Source organism: Lissotriton helveticus, chromosome 3_1, assembly GCF_964261635.1.
Source record: "Lissotriton helveticus chromosome 3_1, aLisHel1.1, whole genome shotgun sequence".
In the NCBI taxonomy this organism is placed as follows: domain Eukaryota; kingdom Metazoa; phylum Chordata; class Amphibia; order Caudata; family Salamandridae; genus Lissotriton; species Lissotriton helveticus.
In genome coordinates this window covers 1,343,831,533-1,343,855,717 of record NC_136061.1, presented here as the reverse complement: position 1 = coordinate 1,343,855,717, position 24,185 = coordinate 1,343,831,533, and the positions used below count along the sequence as shown (strand labels likewise).

Below are 24,185 nucleotides of genomic sequence, written 5' to 3'. Positions count from 1 at the left end.
TATATATATATATATATATATATATATATATATATATATATATATATATATATATATATATATATATATATATATATATATATTAATATTACAATTGGGTGTGTGAGTAGTGTGCGACCCCACCCCCATTTGTAATGTTAAAGCTCCCTTGAGCGTTTGGCTGATGAGCCTGGGACCCCGCACCTGCGCGCCTGAGTGGTACTAAACCTGGCAGACTATCCCTGCTGACGAGGGGTGATACCCCGAAACACGTGTCCAGGGATGACGAAGATAGCAGTGAATCGAAAGAAGATGCATCGCGGAACACGTAACTACATTAACCATAGTCCTTAGGGGCGATACCGCCGGTGTGTGAGTAGTGTGCGACCCCACCCCCATTTGTAATATATATATATATATATATATATATAATTGTTGCGATCCTTTTTTTCCGCTGCCTTTGTATTTAATGTGACCCAATGCTCTGTTCCCCATGTATTTCTACTTGTATTTCACCAGTTAAACGAAATGTTCAAAATGTAAATGCCATCTAGTAATGGATCAGGATATTAATGGATTTATGAGGATAGATGTGCAGGATATCTTCCATACTTCTATTAATCCATAGCGGATGTCTTCAGCTAATGCTGAAACGGCCATCTGTGGAAATCGCAGAAATTACCGTTAGCATAAGCTGAAGCCATTTTGGTTAGGTCAGCCATATTAGTTAGCCATGTGCTTGCCATGTGCTTCTCCTGTCTTCACTGTTGCCTGCTTCTCTATTCTGCTTGAGTCATCAACTATAGTTAACTCCTTCAGCACCGTGCATGCTCAGAAAGGCATGTAGCTGCTAGAATGCACCTGTTACAGAATTAACTGTCACGCTATTTTAACTGATTTGAGCAACTATGTAACTTCACCCACTCTGTTCACTAAGTGGTTCTCATATACCCTTATATGTGAAATGCTATTCGAGTGTATACTTGTACCGCCTCTTTTTGAACCTCTATGCTTACACTGCAACTATCACAGTATATTAGCACCATGGTTTCTGTACTCCTTGGACTACCTCATACAGTGGCCTGAGGGTACCGTATTGACGTAGTCCCCCTCAAGAGAGGTTCATAAATCTATTTCCTTGATATTACAGCTTCCCTGCCAATCTCTATTTTGTTAGTCTAAGGATTTAAGTACAAAGAAGGGCGAACCCCTGCACCAGTGGGCCCCTGAAAAGGCGAACTCCCACAACCTCTTCTCTCTTATGAGTACACTTGTAACAATTAATTGCACATTTTAATAAAGTCACCAACTTCGGGTTCCGTTCCCATGTTGACTCTGGCGTTGGCCGCTTGTCAATGTTCTGTCCTACACCAGGTCACCCTTTTTTTTCAGCTTTGGACAGCAGTTCGGTCATGCAGTCACATGGTTCCCGCTCGCTCGCAACCACACCCGCCCTTTGTGAGGCTAATTTAACAAAATGGAGGATTCATCCATTATTAAAAGAACGGAAAACAAACATTTATTAATTATGTGATAATATATTTTCACTGTTTATCCACCATCTTAACTCTTCTTCATATTAATGGTTAGCCTAGCATAGCATAAGCAGAAAAGCAGCATTATTATTAGGATAAAGCAATACACGTCATGCTTTTCACTATATACACATGCTGCCTTGCCATGCAAACCTTCCTAATTCATTCTATACAGAAGATTATTAAGTTTCCGGTTATTTATGCAATCATTTTGGTTAGTTCATGCATTTTGCAGGGCAAACTTCCCACGTGTAGTGTAATTGTGCACATTAATCATTCGAACATTACTTACTGTTAGTACGTTTTATAGGGGTGTTCAATTGAGCAGGTTTCTTTCACGAAATCCTGCTCCATCAATCCCCCCTCTGATGGCTTTAGGAACCATCATAAATACTCACCATACTGATCCAGCGCCCCTAATGAAAAACTGTCTCAACCAACGCTACCCAATACCACAATACTTACCATTTATCATAAATCACTAATGAGGCCCATAAACCAACGAGACAATTTTTGGGTGACTGAATGATGTAACCTAATTAATCAGAACTATTCACAAACTATTTACAAAATTATATACAACTACAGTTTATCTTTACTCCCCATGGTTATAAACATTTATATCTTTAATTAAGTCACTTAGGTAAATGGATCAACTAACGGTAACTAGACCATGAATAAACAGACCAGCTTGTCGTTTCAAAATCTAATTTATTTTAACTGTATTATTCAAGAAAGAGCATTTTATTAAGAATCTTTTTTATTAGCAATAAAAAGCAGCATTTATAAGGAATTGATTTATTAGACTGACATCCTCAAAAGCAAATCAGTTTGCATGAATTAAAGCAAAATAACAGTTTCCATTCCCTCAAACTATTTCCCTGACTATTCTTGCTCCATCTGAAAAGGAAAATTCAAATTAAGACTGCTGTCCTTACGTGCGCCAAAATGTCCGACATCACGTCACGCCATTCAGGAATCGGAAAGCGAGAGGATCCCTCCTGCCCATGAGGTCAGGTTTTATACCTTTCTATCTAGCTAAACTGTCTACATTTTATATTTCTCCAAGCAAATCCAGACTTCCCAATGTCAGTCCACCTTAGGTCATCTCCGTTTCAACACCATGATCAGGCTTTTCTTAAGCCCCATTGTCCTTTGCTTTCGTGTCATTTGGCTTCCTCGAAAAAGAAACATTTCTCTCGAGTTACAGTTCAACTTCCTTGCCTTGGCAATCTTGCCGGTTTCCTGTCCTTGAGCCTTTCTCCAAGAGTACGTTTAGCACAATTTATTTAACTGCATTTTTCTGACAAAAAGAATGTCAACGTGGTAAAAGTTTTCCACTTCTGAATATGTGCGAGGCTCTTCTCTGGACAGGATTCGAAACACCATATTTTGCAGGCCTTAGGCCTCACTCGGAAACTATTATTTAAACAAACACAAGACATCAATTAATTTGAGAATTGAGACCCATTCTGTTACCCACCCCCTTTGCTAATTATTAACCCGTTAATTTATGTTACCTAGCTGAGCACACAAAGCAGCATTTATATCTACCTTCTTCTTTTAGACCGCAAGGATTCTCCACAAGCTTTTGTCACAGAAAAGACATAACATAAGCACACATAATAAGCACATGCTATTAGTTAGACAGCCGCATTTAATACTGACAAAGACAATAGACAGGGTTAGTTTATTATTTTCTACACACTTGCAACATAGAGCACATAAGTTAGTCCCTCGTGTTTCTATGCATTTTAAAACTAAGTTGATTAATAATTCACCACTGTTAGAATTGGGGGTCTCTGGTTGGCGCAGGTTTGTACTTGCGACAAGCAGGGACCCTCTCCTCTAAGTCAGGGCAAAGGATTACTCCCAGAAATAACCCCTACTCGCCCTTTAGGTAGTGTGGCGCAAGCAGTCTAGGCTAAACTCTGGAGTACATAGGGTTAAACATTTGCAACATCACACACAATGACCATCAACCCACCACACAATGACACTAGACTGTATTTCTGTAAAAATATCTTCTTTATATATATCTTTAGATCAGGCTTGTAAATACAGTCTTTGCGTAGTTTAAGAAAATAGTTCCAGTTACTCTCTGATTATGTCACAGGTCTTTGTATCAGCGTTAAAAGAATTGTTCTGGTGCTTTTTAAAAAGGGTTGCGGACTCTTCCCTAGTCCTGGTACGTTCCTCCAGCAAGAATTTCAATCAGCCAGGGCCTCTCTGCGCCAACGATCGGACCCGGTCTGCCCAATCTCACGCCTCTAGCGGGATCGGCGGCCGGGGAGTCACTGTCAGCCTGACGAGCGCGCTGCACGGCTGTCAGGGGAGAGAGCGGGGGCCCGGGGAGCGCTCACTGCGCGGCTCCGGGGACTCGGCTGAGGCAGATGGCGGTGCGAGCGGGGCAGGTCAAATGCTCGTACCGCGGGGCAAACAGTACCTTAAGGAAACTTGAACCAGGGTCGAGGCAGCAGGGTCCCAGGTCGGCTTGGTGATCCTCGTCGCGGTGTCTTCCTCCCTGGGCTGGAGCGAGCGGCGGCTCGGCTCGGCTCGGAGGTTGGCGTAGCAACGCGGGCCGGGTCACCAGGACGGAGTGCCTCGGGGATTCTGACAGAAGGTGGCACACTCAGTGGGCGGCGATCCTCGGCGCAGGAATGTAGGAAGGGGGAGTCTCTAGGTGGCGCAGTGCGGCACTGGCGACAACCAGGGACTCTCTCTTCCCCGTCAGGGCTGAGGGTTACCTTCAAGACAACCTCTGCTTACCCTCTAGGTAGTGTGGCTTAAGCAGTCTTAGGCTAATCTCTGGGGCACATAGGGTTAAACATTTGCAATATTCCACCACCACAACCAACCCACCACACAATGACACCAAACTGTATTTGTAAAAATATATACTCTTTATATAATTTCAAGCAGGCTTGTAAATACAGTCTTGGTTACTTTCTTGAATGCAGGTTCCAGTTTACTTGTAGCAAAACAAAGTCACAGTGTCTTAAACAAAATGCGATGTCTTCTTATTCCCCAAATATGATATTGTTGGGGGCTTCCCTGTTCAACGTTCTCAAAAAGGCGGGATGTCTGCTGAGGCCTTGGTGCGCCTCTGGTAATCAAAATGGGCCCGACCGGCCCGGGCTCACGCTTCTGGCGGGAGCGGCGGCAGGTCTGTTCGCGTCCGCCTCTCAGTGCGAGCCGCACGGCTGTGCGCGGCTGGCGGGGGAGAGAGCGGGGGCCCTGGGAGCGCTCCACACGCAGCTCCGAGGGCTGCGCTGGCCAGAGGGGCGGTGCGAGCGGGGCAGGTCAAATGCTCGTACCGCGGGGCAAACAGTACCTTAAGGAAACTTGAACCAGGGTCGAGGCAGCAGGGTCCCAGGTCGGCTCGGTGATCCTCGTCGCGGTGTCTTCCTCCCTGGGCTGGAGCGAGCGGCGGCTCGGCTCGGCTCGGAGGTTGGCGTAGCAACGCGGGCCGGGTCACCAGGACGGAGTGCCTCGGGGATTCTGACAGAAGGTGGCACACTCAGTGGGCGGCGATCCTCGGCGCAGGCCTCTATTAATCCAGGCGACGTTCAGGCACCCCACGCAACAGCTGTTTCACGGACAGCGGCGGCGCGTTCAGGGGCACCAGACACGAAGGGGGTGCAAGCAGGCACCGGGCGCCACCTCTCTTCACGTTGCGAGCTGCGGCTCGGGGCCAGTCACGGTGCTCGGATCAGCTGGGCTGGTCTTCACGATGTTTCTGGGTCAGGCAGGCGGCAGTCACTTTGTTTAGAGGGAGGGCAGCTCCCAGAGCGTTGCTGAAGAGCGCGAAGGTCACAGCGCGCTCCGCTTTCTCCTGGAGGGGCTCGCAAAAGGAAAACAGCGTCCTACAGTGGTTCTTCTGTCAGGGGGTAGCGCCCACTGTTCCTGGGGCGCTGGTCAGGGGGCAAGTTCACAGGCAAGCCCTTGGAGATCTTTCAGCAGAGTTTGGCACAAAGTTTCAATAAAGCAAAAGTCTCTTGTAGTCTTTTCTTTCCTCTCCTTTGGCAGCAAGGCACCAGACACAGGCCAGAGACAGCACTCCTCCTTGTAGTCCTTCCAGGTCCTTCTCTTCGGGCAGAGGTCCTTCTGTAGCGCAAACAGGATCCAATTTACAAGGAGCAGGGCTCCTACTTTTATACCCAGTTTCTTTTGTTCTAGCAGGCCAGGGGGGCCTCTGCATAACTGCTCCAGTCTCTGAGCACTTGTTGTGGGTACTTCTGGCTTCTGCATGCAGTGTGAGGGCAGGCACATCAGCCGCTCCCCAGGGGGGCGGAGCTGGCATTGTGAGGACAGGGGCAGCCTGAGCACTTTGTTGACAAGCTTCGGTCCTTCCTGGGCCAGGTGCAGGCTGAGTCATCAGTTGCTCCCCAGGAGGGCGGAGCCAGCATTGTGGAGGCAGAGCACAGCCTGATGCATCATTCAGGGGAAACTCCCACCACCCACTAAGGGGTCATCCTGCTATTCACTACCTGTCAACTCCCAGCCCTGTCACTCACACACACCAGACAGTCAGATCCACATCCAAGCAGAGGCGGGCTGAAATGGTTAGGCCAGCAAATGCTAACTTTCTAAAAGTAGCATTTGCAAACCCAGGATATTAAAATAAACTTTACAAAAAGAAATATTTTATCATCCTGAGTTCAGGCATACTAAACATTAATTTCTACCATGTTCCCTGAGCCTGCTGGGATTATAGAGTGTAATAATTCCAGCAGCCCATCTGGCCTAGAGGGGAACTGGTAGCCTTACAATAGTGAAAAACGAATTTGGCAGTAATTCACTATTAGAACATGCCACACACATCAGGGCATGTTCTACCTTACACTTACAATGCACCCTGCCCTCAGGCCTACCATAGGGGTGACTAATATGAAGTTACGGGAAGGTTTAGGGGCTGGCAAGTGTGTGCACTTGCCCAGCCAGCATGACAGTACCAGACTGCACGCAGGTTCTGCAATGGCAGACCCTAGACACATTTTAAGGCTGCTTCTGTGGGTGGCGCAACCAGCGCTGCAGGCCCACTAGCAGTATTGGCATTTACAAGCCCTGGCACTCCTGGTGCACTTTACTGGGGACTAACAGTAAATCCAATGAACCAATCATGGACATCAATCACATGTACACTTTTCACAGGGAGAGCATATGCACTTTGGCACTGGTCAGCAGTGGCAAAGTGCCCAGAGTCATTAAACCAACAAAAACAGGTCAGAGAGAGTATTGGAGGAAGGCAAAAAGTTTAGGGATGACCCTGCCAAGAGGCCCAGGTCCAACAACCACATACTTGTTAATACTGTTATATTTATTATGGAAGTTTAACTTTGCGAGTTTGAACAAAATGTTATTCAGTACCTCGCTACATCAACTCCCTCATCTGGTGATTTCAAAATCACCAAACAACACCCAAAATTTAATAAATTTTCACCCCTTGAACATGTTTTGGACTTTCTTGATATTAGTATTTCTAAACCTTTGATTCAGCTGGTTGTCTGCAACTTTCATATTGTGATCGACGAAACTCTTATAATTCTATTTCTTTTTCTTTTTCTTTTCTGAGCTTGTAAATTCTTTTCTTTTCGCTTAGATATTTCTTTCTTTTGTGTAACATGCAACAAATTTTTACAAATGACTATGACTATTAAAGGACACAGTATTTTACCTAAAATTGAACTACCAATCTCTAGAAACCAGTTTCTGATTGCTGCAAATCTTTTGCTCAAGCGTTCTGAAAAATCTTCATCTTCTAAAGGTACAACTTCAGCATGTAATTCTGTAATGTTTTTAACATACATCTCAATGTTTTGACTCTTGTCAGGAATGTATGTACAACAATGCTGGACATGTAAAATTCCACAAACTCCTCCTTCTTTAGCTAACAGAATGTCTAATGCAAGTCGGTTCTGCATTACCATCGTTCTCATAGCAATAAGTTCTGTGTTTACTAGTTGAAATCTACTAGCAGTATCAGTAGACAATCTATCTACAATTGTAGACATTTTTCTGATTTTAACTGCATTCAGGGTTATACCCACAAAAGGTATTACTGCACCAAATATGTCTCCTAATATTTCTGAAAAAACTTTCCCTTCTAAATCTACTCATGTGATTTCTGATTTCATATGAACCCTTTTCATTTTTGTCTACATGAAAAATCTTTGGAAAAACTAATCCAATATAACAGGTACCGTACCAGTGATCGGGAAGATTATAATAGGCTTTGTTCCCGCAAACAAAATATATTCCTGGAAAAATTGGATCTTTACCTCCTTTAAATCCCCAACCCCCTAAGATTTGATAAGTATCTTCACATTGACTAGCACCTACAAAGTAATTATCGAACAGAGTATTATCTCTTCTAATACAAAGCTTTCCACTAACAGGTTTATCTATATGAATTGCAACATTTTCGTTTCTACCATTGAGCTTTTCATCCTCAATCTGCCAAAACTTAGATTTGGTTTGTTTCAGCATCTCATTTCGCGTATAAATTGCCCTTCTCTCTTCAACCAAATTCAAAAATGATTTTTCTTCCGACCTCAACTTACATGTTAAATTATTTCTAAAAGCATACTCATAAGTAAGTTCATTAGTTACTATGAAAAATCCCCTCATCTGTTTAGCATGTTTTTGTTTATTCAAGCTATTATCAACTTTTAAATTTGCAAAAATTTCATCGGAATTCGAATAATAATATTCTAAACGACCTGTCTGATAAAACAAACTAGCTATTACGCTACAAGTGATGCCATAAGAAAGAGGTCACCCCTTGAGAGACAGAGGTGGGTAACTTCACACAAATGTAACAATCTTTCACATCCATTACCTTAACATATTCAGATAAAAGTCTTGAAAAGGTATTACTAGAAAAATCTCCAACAGATCTATCTTGGTGGATCTCTGGTTTATGCTCAATGATTTTATTAGTCTTGCCTACTACATCATGATTATCTTGTTTAACCACAACTTTACTAGTCATATTAGTCTTGTACATCTCCTTATCAATTCCAAAAGGAAAAATGACAGCTAAAATCAACCAAACCAAAATATTAGGATTACACATATAGAAGACATTTTGCAGAATCTTCTTAAAATAAAACATCTCAAATTGCTATTAGTAGAAGGCATTTTTACTTTGAAACAAGAGCCTTTCAAAACAAAAACAAAAATTTTAAAATTCAAAAATTACTAAATATACACCCCTCTTTTTTACTTTTTAAAAAAGAAGAAAACTCTATTTTCTAACAGCTTTTCTTCGATCTTATGTCTTACATTGATGTGTGTTTTCCAGCTAACACAAATTCTTCGACCTTGTGTCACCTAACACATTTTCTTCAACCTTGTGTCAGAACAAAATCAATCATTGTCACTTGTATCATCTAAATCTTCTTGGCTACTACTATTTACTTCAACTACTGGTGGGATAATTATGTATGTCCATTCAGGCGACTTGTACTTCTGATTTGGCTTTATTACTCTTTTTGCTCTATTACTTATTACTTCTATTTTCTTTCCTGCTTGATTTCTCTTATCTGAGTCTCCGCCCTTCTGACTTGAGATCTCATTAACTTGCTCTTTTGATCTGTTCACTAATTAGTATTTCAAACTTTCATATTCAGCTGGCCAATTATCTCCTTTTCTAAATATTTTCTTCTTTGGCTCAGTCAGATTACACTCTGCTCTCCAAGCTCTTTTCCTTGAACTTTTCACTTTGGATTCATCATCACTTTCATCTGATTCGCTATCTGTGATGATAATTTTAGATCCAGGTACTTCTTTACTCAGCAGTTTCACTCCGTTAGGAACATCATCCTTATAACTGGTACTCGGAATTTCGTCTTCTTCTTCAATTACTTCCAACTTCCCAGATTCAGAATTTTCGTTCCTTCTTCCAGAGCTTCCAATCTGCTTTTCAATACTCTCCTGATCTTGAATCACCACTTGCTCAGACTCTTTTTCTGCTTCTTGATCTAGCAGATCTTCATCATTTTCAGAGTCTTGTATCACAATCTCTTCGATTTCTTCATTCAATGCTTCATTCGCATTTGAACTTTTCAGATGTCGACTTTCTTGTTAATCTTCAGGATCTGGATTTCTTTCAAGTTCTTCTTCAGAATCTGAATCAGCTGTAGTGTCACCTTCGTCAAGATTTTCAGGAGCTGGCACACGTATGGTATGACTAGCATGAATCCATCCCTTCAATCCTCTACACTTTACTGCATTTGTTGTGACAAGTATCACCTGTCTTGCCTTCTGCCACCTGGGTACTAGACAATTTCTTCTTCGGTGAACTTTTGTTCTCACCCAGTCTCCTGGTAACAGATCATGAGCTTGTTCCTTCTCTTTGGTTATCACTTCAGTTCCCACCTGATGGAACACAGAAGTCACCACGTCAGATAGGTTTTTGCAGTACTCCAATATGACGCTATCATTAATGCTCATTAGTTTACCAACTGGAACAAATGCTTGTCTCATGACTCTACCCATGACAATTTCGTGGGGGCTCAAACCTGTTTTTCTATCTGGAGTACTTCTCAATGACATCAAAACAAACCAGTCCACTTAATTCCTGTAGCTAAACACATATTTGCTATTCTATTTTTGATTGTACCATTCACTTGCTCAACAACACCTGATGCTTCTGGTCTGTATGCGCAATGTAACTTCTGCTTTATGTTTAGTGCTTCACAAATCAATTTTAGCAATCTGTTTTCAAAATGTGTGCCACGGTCAATCTCGACCGTCACTGGAAATCCATACCTTGGTATGATTTCTCTCAAAAGCAATTTTGCCACAGTAACTGAATCATTGTGACGTGTTGGGAATGCTTCCACCTATCTTGAAAACAGACAGATTATCACCAGAACATATCTCAACTTGTTATGAGGTGGCATGCCAATGAAATCCATCTGTAATCTAGTAAAAGGACCACCCTCCCGTCCTATGGTCCTGTTTTTCTGTTTGGGTTAATCTGCTGGCAGATCAAGCATCTCTGACAAAAAGATTCTGCAATTAGTCTGAACTTTGGATTGTACCATGTCTGCCTAAACAATCTGATCATTGAATCTCTTCCAATATGTCCTGGACCATGATACATTCGAGCCATGTCAGCAATCATGCTATCTGGCATTACTGGTCTGTCATCTTTGTAAACCCAAATTTCATCTTCTTCTCTCTGTCTGCAACCTGCTTTTAACCATGTGTCTTTCTCCTCATCACTTGCTTCATTTTGTAAATCTTTTACTCCTTGCCATGTCTCAACTACAGATGTTAGCATAAGTGAGTCCAAAACGTGTTCATTGTCTTTTTCCTGATTAATGGACATATTATTCTTTGCACAAAATATTGCAATTTCATCAGCATATGCATTTCCTTTTGTCATGTAATCATCACCTTTCTTGTGAGCTGTGCATTTTACAACAGCTATTTTCTCTGGTAGCTGAATACCATCGATCAGCCTCTTGACCAATTTTGCATTCCTGATAGGAGTTCCCGCAGAAGTTAAATAACCTCTTTGAGACCAGAGCTGGCCATAGTCCTGGACTATGCCATACCCATACTGACTATCAGTCACTATGGTAACTTTTAATTCTTTTCCTTTTTCACATGCACGAATCAAAGCAATCAATTCTGCTACTTGAGCTGAACGAATTCCTTTGAGACAGGGGGCTTCAATTACATCTGCAACTGTGCAAACAGAGTATGCTGCACTCAGAACACCTTCATCTGTTCTTAAGCATGAACCATCAACAAATAGAACATAATCTGATTCAGCTAATGGGACATCTTTTATGTCCTGTCTGGGTTTAGTGCAAAATTCCAGTACATCCAAGCATTCATGATCAATATCATTTTCATTTATGATTTCTGTCACAGTTCCATCAGGCAATAACGTGGAAGGATTCAAATTCACACATCTTGCAATTGATACATTATCTGATCCAAGGATAACCTTTTCATATTTTGTTAGCCTGTTACTTGTCAAATGCTGTGTTTTGCTTCTGGTGAGAAGAATTTCAACTGAATGGGTACATATACTTTTACAGGGAATCCCATTATTATTCCTTCACTTTGTTCTAAGCTTACACTTGTTGCAGCTACTGCTTTTAAGCAGCCTGGTAATGCTTTTGCAATAGGATCAAGAACAGCTGAGAAATATGCTATTGGCTTTCTCAGTCTTCCATGTCTTTGAATCAGGACTGATAAAGCACATCCTTCTCTTTCACTGCAATACAGCTCCAATTCCTTCTCATAGTCCGGCATTCCCAATGCTGGAGCTTCACACAAACTTCTCTTTAACTGCTCAAAAGCTTCTAGCTCAGTATCTGTTAGGGTAATCGGGTCTTTTATGTCTGCTTTTGTCAATCTCTGCAGTGGTTTTGCAATTACTGAAAATCCACTAATCCATTGGCGACAATAACCTACCATTCCCAGAAACATTCTGACCTGTCTCGGTGTTTTTTGAGGTTGCATTGCTTGAATCATTTTTATTCTCTCAGTTGTCACTTGCCTGATTCCTTTTGCAATTCTGTGACCAAGGTATTTTACTTCTTGTTTGCAAAACTGTAATTTTGCAGGAGACACTTTATCCCTCATCTGCCAAATGATTTAAAAGAATAATGGTATCTGTCACACAGTTATCTCGTGTTTTTGCAGCTACAAGGAGATCATCAATATACTGCACTAATGTTGATTTTCCAGGTAAATCTAGATTTTCCAAGGATTTCTTTAGCAACTGATTAAAAATAAATGTACTCTCAGTATACCCTTGAGGGATACGACACCGTGCTAGGATACGGTCTTGGAACCTGAACGCAAAAATTTGTTGGCTATCTTGATGCAATGGAACAGTAAAGAATGCATTACAAAGATCTATAACAGTGTACCATTCTGCATCATGCGGAATCTGATAAAGAATTACCGCTGGGTTTGGCACAACAGGGCAACATGGAACAACTATTTTATTAACCTTTCTCAGGTCTTGAACAATCCTGAAAGTTCCGTTTGGCTTTTTGATTCCCATAATTGGTGAATTACATGGACTACTTTCAATTTCTTTTAGAACACCTTTTTTTATGAATTTATCAATTACAGGAATGACACCTTCAATAACTTCTGCTTTCATTTTATACTGAGGAATGTTTGGATAATCTACTCCTTGTTTTACTGAAATTTTTACTGGGTCTATATTTTTCATCAAACCCATTTCGTTTCCAGTGAAGTCCCAAATTTTAGCATTGACTGTCTCTTTTAATTCTTCAGGTAGATTATTTTTATCAAATACAGGAAATAATTTACTTTCTTCTGCTTCAACCATTAACATTGTTAACTTGTAAAGCCCATCTTCTTGAGTTTGGAGCTCAATACCATCCGGTGAGCAATATATTTTACAGTTCATCTTACAAAGTATGTCCCTTCCTAACAAGTTTACAGGACTGCTGTCACAAACTACACATCTATGCAAATCCTTAAATTTACCAATTTCAACTTCAACTGGTTCTGTTAAATCTGTTTTAATTTGTTGATTAGCTACACCAACTACTTGAATCTTTTCACCCGAGAGAGGCAGGTTTTCTATTTCCACTGATCTAACAGTAGAACGGGTAGCACCAGTGTCCACTAGAAAAGTGATTTCTACATCATTCACTTTACCATTTACAAATGGACCAGCCTGATCTACCTCAAGAGTGGCTCCAAGTACACACTCTTCCTCCTCTCTCAGGCACCGTCATAAATAATCCTCAGAATCACTCCCTCCATTTTCTTTTAACAAATGCTGTTGAGAAACACGACACATTCACTCTTGGCGATCTGTTTACCTGTTCACCTCCGCAGAATCCTGTTTCTGTATTGTATCTCGGCACATTTACACAGTTTGGAAGTGGCGGTTGTGGAATCTGACTTTGCTGATTTACTACCTGTCGCTGTAGCTGTTGCTGCAGATTTATCTCATTCTGCATCTGTGGATTTAATGATGCATTTTTTAAATTTCTGGGCGGATTCTTACATTTGCGCTTCCAGTGTCCAATTTCGCCGCAATTAAAACATGGGAGTTTTTGCTTTAATTCTTCAATATTTCCCATCAATCTTGGCTTAAAATTACCTTTAAATTTCCCTTGATTCTGATTAACATTTTTGTTTTCTAGAGTTGCTATTTGCTGTTCAGCCACTTTCACCTGTGCCCACATAGCTTTTTCTTTTAGCTTCTTTTGTTTAGCATCTAATTCATCACTACAATATTTTGCTTTTCTCAAAATATCATCTACTGTGAGCGATTGCCAGCCAACTATTCCAGATCTTATCATTTTACCAATTTCAGGTCTTAAGCCATAAAGAAATCTGTATATTGTGGTTCTGAAAAATCTGGATTCATATAATAGTTCTGGACTCGAGAATTAAAACTTCGTCGAAAAATGACGAATTCGGTATCAAAAGACCGAGAATGACGAGTACATCATGTACATGTATTTTCAGCCTATTCGAGTGACGATTTCACCTCGAAATCGTCACTTACATTCTGAACCCTTGGCTTTCATTTATGTGTTGCCCTTTACATAGGCCTTAATCCCGTTGAATTCAACTCCACAAGGACACATACTCCTTAATCGACTTTTCCATGACCTGTACAAGTTGGAACCATTGCCCCAGGCCGAACTCGTTAGGTCAGTTCCCCTCCCAGTGGCCGAGCAAGATAGCATCTAGGCTCAACAAACCATAAAACCATTTCAGCGCGCACACCTGCCATATCTCGCTCACATCTATCTCCACTCCTTTGCTTCACTTACTTTATGGTGGGGAGGTGCCCGTTTTTATTAGGGGTCCAGTGATATCTGATGAAATGTTGGGCCTTGCCAAATGATTTGTTGTAGGCAGCACGAAGTGAAATATGGACATGTCATCATGACTCTGCTTTTTCTTTGTACTAAAAGTATGTTAACGATTTACTTTACAACCAAGAATGTTTTGCCTGAAGCCTAAAATTGTGTATAAGAAGAGAAGCCTGACTTTGTAAAAGTGTGCAGTCTCCTGAGAACATACCCGTATTGTACTTCTAGGACACTTGTTACCTTGGTTGCAGCCAATAAACTAATCTTTGACTTCACCTAGAAGACTCTGAGTTTCTGTGGTCTGGATCAGGAAGAACCCGAGGTCTCTGGGTGTTGATTCCCTGGCACCGCTGGGTTACCGGTTCTGTGCCGGTTCTTAAAAACCCAGTACCTCAATATGAAATGGCTCATATCCTTTTCACTCAATTTTTCATAACCACTGTATTGTTTAAATACCAGCAGCAATCTTTCGTTAAATTAATGTACTGATTCTTTTGGTTCTTGATTCGTTCTATCTATTTTAACCCAATCTACTTCTTTCGGGGGAATCTTGTTTTTCAACCACACAATTACTTTATCGTATAGATTCATAACATCTGATGAAGGAGCACCCGTTACCTTATCTCGTGCAGGTTCTTCTTTAGGCCAATCTATAGAAATTTTACATTCCACAGAACTTTTGAAACTTTCACAAATCTATCTACTTGTCGATACCATTCCACAGGTTTTTCTCTCAGCCGAGGAAAATCATTTGTAAACAGCAAAATGTCCTGTTGACCAAGGAACATGCACATACCCTCCTCCCGGTATTTCTCTCATTGGAAACTCATTTACTACTTCTCCTCTTTCTCTTTTGTCTTCCTCTCTTTTCTTTGTCCATTTTACTCTCCACTTACTTAATTCACCCAATCTTTTTAGAAACACAATTAAATCTTTTATATGAATAATTCTTCCTGTGGTATTCATGTTTTCAATGTCTTTTTCAGAGAAATCCACTCTATAATGTTTCTGCAAATTTTTCTGTCTACTTAAATCTATTTCTAGTTCAGCAGCCATTTCCTCTAATTGATCATACTTTGTTTTCGTTTTCTATTGTATGCTTTTACAAAGAAATAATAATTCATCATCCTGATATAGCTTCAAACTGTCAGTTCCAATTGTACCAATAATCAATTCCTCCAAATCCGCCTTCAACTTTGCAACATCAAGTAATTTAAATTCCAAGCTTTGTGGGGAGTGCGTTAAATCTATTTTGTTTATGCTCTTTGCCGGAGTTCCTGAATCAGAATCTGCACCAGATGGAGTTTTATTTGACAAACTTTTATTAAAAGTTAAGTCCGGCATCATTGTTTTCTCTCTGTGAATTTCAGATAAATCTGAATAAAATTTTTCAGCTACTTTCTGAATTTCTGCATTTAATGGAACAGTCAAAGCTGAATGTCTAACTTCCCTTTGATCAAATACTGGAAGAACAGGCCCAATCGTTACTGGTACTGTTACTGCTTCCATGCTTTTAGTTAACTGCTGTATTAATTCATCTTTTGATCGGAAATATTCTGAGGTATTTGGTAATTCCTCGCATCTTTCTGTTCTCATTACATTTCTTGGGGTTTAATTTCTCTGAACTGGGGTTTCAGCATAATTTCTATTCTCCCCTGATATACTAGAATTAGATCTTGTTTCTGCTCTTTCAGGAGTTTTTTCACTATTCTGATTTAATCTGGGTGATGCCTCTTCAATAAATTCTCTTGGAGGAGCACTCGGGGAAGTTCCCGGAGGAACTCTTGGGGAGGACCATGAACAAACTGGTTGATAAGGTGGTGGCAGTTTTGGTTTTGTAACATAAATCTCTTCTAAAACTGCATCTTCTAAATCACTTTCTTCTCCATTATTATTTTTCTTTTGAGTACCCTTTTGATCAGATGCTTCACCAAATATTGCTGGATATAAACCATCACACATGTCTCCACGTCTCCATCGACGCATTCTATCCTGATGTGTTTCTCTATTTAAATCTAATCCTCCAAACCTTGATACTCCTCTATTTTCTCGTTGTAATTCAAAAATTTCATCCTCCCATTCAACTAGAGCTTCAAATAGAGTAGGTCTGGGTCTTGGTACAAGAGCCATCATTTTTTCTCTTAAGTTTTTCAAAACCTTAATGTTAAATGATCCATCTTCCAGCCATGCTAATACACCATCATTTTTGGTATATTCCATCCAATTCTCAATCCAAAGACAAGTATGATAACCATATTCACCTAACATATAAGCTGCGGGTGTTTTGTACTTATGAATTAATCTTCCACCTCGCGTTTCAATTCTCTTGTCAGGTTTCAATTTATTTTTCAATTTCTGAAACCATGAAAGCTTCTTTTTTTCTTTAATGTAATAATAATCCATGTTTTTAAACAATTCCGCTTACTTCGGAATAGATCGTAACTATTTCCTTGTTGTTCCGCAAAACCAACCAATCCGTTCGCGAAACTCACCAACAAGCCAATCAGGTTGAGCTACGTCACTGTTTTGCTCAACCAATAGAATTGCTGCTTTTCAGAAAGAGCCAATCAGCTGCAAGCCTGTCTAGTCACATGAGCCAATCAGTGCGCGGTTACTGTGACGTATGTTAACCAATCACAGCGCGACACTAGTGACGTACAATGCCGCTGCAGCTTCTCTGTCCTCGCTCCGCTGTGACACTGACACCTCCTTTACAAAATATTTTCACAGCGCCATGTTTTACAAATCTTTTCAATGGAATTCAGTTAGTAATTTCACAAAAACAAACCATTTGTCTGTTTCACTAGATATAGTGATAGCTTTCCCAGTCATTCAGATATTCTTTTACGTGAAATAGTCGACAATATTCTCACAGCATATTTAAATTCGTTGATAAAGTAAGGCTACTCTACCCTTCTAACAAGTATGGCACTCTCATCTACCTTTTTCATCCTCTCATAGTATTCATTTATCTCTTCTAACTCTATCTCTTCTCTCTTTCTTTTATTAGGTCGAGCTTGCGTGGACAGCTCACTTGCGCAGTCTCGCTCGCGAGATTTAATGTTTTTTGGTAGCTTACACTAGCGAGCTTTAAGCCCAGCCCCTCTTTCCCATTGGCAGGTGTCACCGTTTATGCTAAACGGTCGCCAGGCATTGGAAAAAGAGCACTTGGTGACCGAAAGTTTTCTCTCTTTGAGCCGTCCCACTTGGACGGACTGACCTGACTTCCTTCTGCCGGAAAAGCTTTGTTATCGTTATGGGGTCAAACAGATGGCCCCATAAAGGTAACAAACCGAAGGAAAGCAGGCCAAGGCCATCCAAGTGGGACGGCAGAAAAAGAGAAAACTCGGCTTCATTGCGAGAGCTTGTTAAGAGAATGTGATCTAATGTAAAGATCAGTTCACCAGAGTAGTGGGTTAATATTTATGACTGTGTATAATAAGGCTCATTTTAAATGGCGCAGAGTAAACGAGTGTTTCTGGGAAGACTAACTACATGCATGTAAGATTTAAGTTTCCCACCCAAAAGGGAGTGGCTTTTAGTCGACATTAAAGGGCTGCTCCAGTTTCCAAGAGTACGTCCCAGTACAAATGTGTACAGTTAGCCCTGCCGTTAATATGTCCTGGTTGAGTCAAATTCGTAGAAATCGCACAATAGACCGTGAGCACGCTTTGCAGTTAGAGTGACCACGTACCCCTCTCCGTGTCAACTGAAAACCACTTTTTCTGTCTCGGGCTCGCCTTTTAAAGAATCACTGTCATCACGAGGTGCAGCTCAGCTAAATGGATCTACCATGAAGGCTCGCCCGATGCACTGACTAGTTAAAAGAAGCGGCGGAGCTGCTAACGATATAACAAAGAGTAACCTGGTCATTGTACTTGCAAAGTACTGTCATTACGAAGTTCGTAAACTTTCTGAGAACACAGAAGAAGAATCCATACTTCACCTATCTTAAGTAAGGTGGTGCCAACCAAACAGCTTTCAGTTTTAGACCCCCGAAAAGGCAGTGAACCTGGGCCTTATGTCACCCGCATGGGGGTCGAATAGTGAAACTAAACTGGCTCGACACTGTTGTATAGCATTTTAGGACCCTAGTGTAATTTTCATGATTCATGCCCTTATATAGGTATAAAATATTGTATCCTTATATAGGCATAGAAATCATAACCATATTAAGACATAGCTCAAGTGGTCCTAATACGGCTTGGCTACTTCCACTAGTTCTGAAAATCTACAATGATTTCTTGGAAAAACCCGCCTTCAGCAGTCGGGGACTTCCCCCTGCATGAATATTAATTTATCCAAGAACTCATGGAGTTTTCAGAGAATCAAGTCTATAATGACATTATTATGTCCAATCTTACGTCAAACTTGGCACCTTCAAGGTATAAATATGCCCACACTTGTCCAAACAAACACGCAGTGGTTTGGAGCAGTTCGACTATCTACTTGCCCGACGCGCCCTGCTGCAGCAAGTGCCGAAGGAAGCTGACCCTCCAGCTGACGCAGTGAGATACGCTGTACTTTCTCCTGCCGAGAAATCCAGCTCCAGTGTTTCCAGGCTACCCTTGCGGGTTGCTGGGAAATCGATTCCTGAGAGAGAGAGACAAGACCTACTTCATTCTAAACCAAGGTACGGAGCGGATTAGACCTGTGACGTGGGTAGAGTTAGGGACCTGAGACTTTTTCGGGTTAAGGAGGGTTTTATTTTCAATAAAGGATTCCGGCTACGGAATGTAAGTCTCTCGCGAGCAAACGCTGATTGCTCTGTTGTGGCTCGTGACTTCTATTGGTCTCGACTGAAAATAGGTCTTCTCCCGTCCGGAGTGGGGGGGGTCTTGATTTGTTCTTCTCTCTCCCTCTCTCGTTGGTCTGGGAAGGTATGTATACAAAAGGAAGAAAAGAAAGGACCATTAAGTCTCACGGACTTCTTCTGATACACCCTGGGGAACCCGGTAAGTGACGGGGCACCGCTGCTCAGTCTCGTGCTTTACAATCCCGGTTGTGATGAGGTGCATGGTGGGGAAAGGGTGCAGGGAACGGGAGGTGGATGAGGAAAGAGGGATTAGGAAATATATAACTATGTACAGGAGTGGAGGTAGCTTTATCCTGAACTACGGATGTGTAGTACCCCGCTTCCCCACCCAACTCGCAAACCACTGCCGTACCTGTCGCAGCCACACTCCTCCCTCGGGAGTGTGGCACGGCGGATCGCAGGGTCGTTGGCCTCCTGGCTCGTCTGCTTCTCGTCTTCCTGCCTTCAGCACTCCGCTCGCCTCGTCCTCTGTTCTCCTCGAAACTCCCTCGTCTTCCTCCTTGGTGTCGTCACATGCCAGACGATGCCCTTCCTGGGTTTTCTCCAGTGCGGTGTAACCCACGTCATGTATGGGCGTGTCTTCCTCCTCCTTGATGTACGCCCAGTTAAAGGAGCCGCTTTCTTTTTCCTCGTTGTCTGACAACAGTTGCCATGATTCGCAATCATCCTGAGGGGAAGGAGGAGAGGGATCAGTGACCCACCAATTTGCATAGGGGTCGTTTTCTTCCAGCTGGCGACCCTCCTGGTTACACTCCACCCCCCCTGGTTTCTCCTGTTCGGGGAGAGATGATGTTCTAGACAAAAAGTCTGCATTGCCATTGTCCACCCCTTTTCGATGTTTTACAATAAAAGAGAAGGGTTGGAGGAACAAGAACCATCTTAAGACTCTGAGGTTTTGCGATTTTGTTTCTTTGCATCCATTGTAAGGGAGCGTGATCCGTGTATAAGACAAAGGAGCGACCTTCTAAGTAGTATTTCAATTTCTCGATCGCCCCTCGGATGGCAAGACACTCCCTTTCTATGGTTGGGTAATTACGTTCTCTGGGATGCAATTTCCGGCTAAGAAACAAAACAGGGTGTTCTATTCCATCTTCACCTTCTTGGGACAATACGGCCCCTAAGCCTGTATTCGAGGCATCTGTAGCCAGAGTAAAAGACTTAACCAAATTAGGAGGTCTCAGGACTGGACTGGTCGTTATAGCTTGTTTGAGAAACTGAAATGCTAATTTCGCTTCTTCAGAGGGATGTACCACTTGAGAGGGTCTTACGTCCTTTTTCAACAAGTTGGTTAGAGGACTTGCAACTTCAGCGAATTTATCAATGAATCTTCTATAATAGCCAATCAGGGCTAGGAATGCTCTTAACTCCCTCTTGGTTGTTGGAAAGGGTGTTTGTACAATGGCCTTCAGCTTTTCCTCCTGGGGTGCAATTATTCCTTCGCCTAACATAACCCCTAAGTATTTGACTTTGGGATATGCTGCTCATGACTTTTTGGCGTTTTTGTGTAGACCCGCTGCCTGGAGTGCCATCAGTATCTACCTTATGTGGAATAGGTGTTGTTCCCAGGTTTTACTGAATATAGACTGGTTCCTGCAAAGACAAGGGACAGCCATGGGATCCAGGTTTGCTTCGTCTTATGCAAACCTATTCATGGGTCTCTATGAGACGGAGCATGCCTGGGGACATGGGTCCCAACAGTGGACTAATAACATCATTTTCTATGGTAGATACATAGATGATGTCCTAATGATTTGGAATGGAGGAGTAACTGAACTACTTTCCTACCATGATTATTTAAATCAAAATAGATTTAATGTGAAGATGACTATGAACTATTCAGGCGAAACCATTGATTTTTTTTAGATCTAAAACTATGCAAGGAACAATAAGATCCATAGTGACATTTTCAAAAAAGTAACAGCATGCAACAGTGTCAGTCAGTCAGTCAAAATACTTTTATTCGATTTTAGAAAAATCATAAAAAGACATTACATACAAATTTCATTACACATTTTACAGTTATTTACAATACATCATGTTAAAAAGGGATTAAAATACATAACCAGGGCTTTATAATACAACCTATAAGATGTTTAAAGATAACCTCAACAAGGCAGTGCAGAGATAGGCGATTTGATCGAGAGCAAACAAAGATCATTGTATTCTGTTAATGGATACGTGGTTAGCTTTAATAGGCGCTGCTGCAGCCAAGAAGCTTCCCATACAGAAAATTATACGGATGGAGCTCATCGACTGTAAGTATAAAAGTGCAGGTTTGACTTGAGTAAAGCCCGCTTCTCTGAGAATTGGGAGCAAGTATTTCTTTCGGGGCGCAGCAAACAATGTACAAAACAAAACAAAATGAGTGGTATCCTGAATTGAATGATCGTCACAGGAGCACAATGAAGCTGACTCAGGCTTAGCCCAGGATGGATAATCTCCCAATAAGTAAGGGATCAGGTTTAGTCTAAATTTTGTCAAAAGGAACCTATGGGAAGGTCTTGTGACTATTATGAGATAAGGTTCCATGGCAATAGCACTTTTTGTTAAATAATGAGACCTAACCGAGGGCTTCTGCAGTTCTTTTTCCTCTTGGTTTGATCTTGCCAGGGACAAAAACTGCCTCTTGATCAAAAGTACATCCTTGTTTGTTATGCTTTTGGGGGATTCAAAGAGTTCCAGTCTTCCTAATTGGTGAAATGACCTCCTCAGATAGTCCAACCAAGGAATCCTTTTATAGTGCTCCAGTGACATAACGTCCTCCATGATGGAGTGGTTCAGGGTTACCTCGTTATTGAGCCACGTCTTTAGCCAATAAGTCAAAGGGGCCAGATTTAGCCTATCAGTTATATAGTCTATGCCCACCTCCGAATGAATGGAATAAGTTGGGGTAGATGGGGGGACTGACCGTATGGAGGGTAAAAACCTGTTCTCCGCTCTCTGGAAAGGTTCAGTTTGTACATAACCCCAGATTGGGGCGCCATAAATGGCTATTGACAGACATTTCGAGGTATAAACCTTCAGTAGGGCCTCCATTGGTCTAGCGCCCAGCCTTTTGGAAAAGGCCATGAGGGCTGCCGATGACCTAGTCACCGATAGGGTTTTTGCCCTAACCTGTGGGCCCCACGAACCGCTCTCGTCAAAGAGCACCCCCAGGTAGGGAAAAACTGCTGTTCTTGAGACCTCCTGGCCCTTACAACTGAAGGATTTGATCGTTCTTTTGTGCCTGTGTGCTCCTACTATCATTGTGTGTGATTTGCCCACATTAACCTTCATATCTAGGTCATCCATGAAGGCACCAAATGCGTCAAGCAGACACTGTAAGGCATTACCTGTACGCGCGATAAGAACTGCCTCGTCCGCGTATAGGAGTGCAGGAATCTTAGCTACTCCTACACGCGGAACGTCACCCCCTGACTTCTCTAGGCACTTCCCCAGACCGTTGATGTAGATAGTGAACAGGAGGGGAGCTAATATACATCCCTGCCTTACCCCCCGCCTGGAGTCAAATCGGGCGCTACATCTTCCCTCCCTGGTGACCCTGACCTTAGCGGACAGATCCTGGTGTAATGAGGCCATGAATCCAACCAGGGCCTCATCTATCCCAATCTTCCGTAACATGGCCCAGAGCTTAGTTCTGTTCACCAAGTCGAAGGCCGAGGAGAGGTCCATGAATGCTAGAAATAAAGTTCAAGTTCAAAATTTGTATAGCGCACTACTCACCCAGAGGGTCTCAAGGCGCTTGAGGGAGGAGGGGGTACTTTACTCATCGAATATCCAAGTTTTTAGTTGCTTTCTGAAGGAGAGGTGGTTTTGTGTGAGGCGGAGGTGGGTGGGGAGAGAATTCCACGTTTTCGCCGCTAAGTAGGAGAAGGATCTTCCCCCCATGGTGGATCTTTGGATGTGCGGAATTGCGGCGAGGGCTTGGTTGGACGATCGTAGTTGGCGGGTTGGGGTGTAGAAGGACAGGCGCGTGTTGAGGCATTCGGGTCCTAGGTCGTAGAGGGCTTTGTGTGCGTGGGTGAGGAGACGGAACGTTATTCTCTTGTTGACGTGGAGCCAGTGGAGGTCTTTCAGGTGACCGGAAATGTAAGCTTGGCGGGGGATGTCTAGTATGAGCCTGGCTGAGGCGTTTTGGATGCGTTGGAGTTTTTTCTGTAGTTTGGCTGTGGTTCCGGCGTAAAGGGTGTTTCCGTAATCCAATCTGCTTGTGACCAGTGCGTGGGTGACCGTTTTTCTAGTTTCGGTGGGGATCCAACGGAAGATTTTTTTGAGCATGCGTAGGATGTTGAAGCATGATGATGAGACGGCGTTGACTTGTATGGTCATCGAGAGGGAGGAGTCCAGGATGAAGCCTAGGTTACGTGCGTGGTCCGTTGGTATGGGTGTGGTTCCCAGGGCCGGTGGCCACCAAGAGTCGTCCCAAGCAGAGGGAGATGAGCCTAAGATGAGGACTTCCGTTTTATCCGAGTTCAGTTTTAGGCGGCTGTTCTTCATCCACTCGGCTACATCTTTCATTCCTTCGTGTAAGTTGGTTTTGGCGGTGTTTGGGTCTTTGGTGAGGGAGAGGATCAGCTGGGTGTCGTCTGCGTAGGAGATGATGTTGAGGTTGTGTTGGCGCGCGATGGATGCGAGGGGACTCATGTATATGTTGAAGAGGGTGGGACTGAGTGATGATCCTTGTGGTACGCCGCAGATGACTTCGGTGGCCTCTGATCTAAAAGGGGGGAGGCGGACTCTCTGGGTTCTTCCGGCGAGGAATGAGATGATCCAGTCCAATGCTTTTCCTTGTATTCCGACGTTGCTGAGGCGTTGTACGAGGGTGCTATGACAGACGGTGTCGAAGGCTGCGGAGAGGTCAAGTAGTATGAGGGCAACTGTTTCTCCGTTGTCCAGTAATGTTCGAATGTCGTCTGTTGCTGCGATGAGGGCGGTTTCGGTGCTGTGTTTGGCTCGGAAGCCGGCCTGTGAGGGGTCGAGGGATTTGTTGGATTCGAGGAAGGCGGCGAGCTG

At 42.6% G+C, this 24,185-nt stretch overlaps 1 long non-coding RNA gene across 1 annotated transcript in view; it reads left to right on the top strand.

Moving 5' to 3' along the window:
* Nucleotides 1-24,185, top strand: part of LOC144824968 (uncharacterized) — a 138,202-nt gene that overhangs the window by 21,869 nt on the left and 92,148 nt on the right. The gene's annotated exons all lie outside the window — the stretch shown is intronic.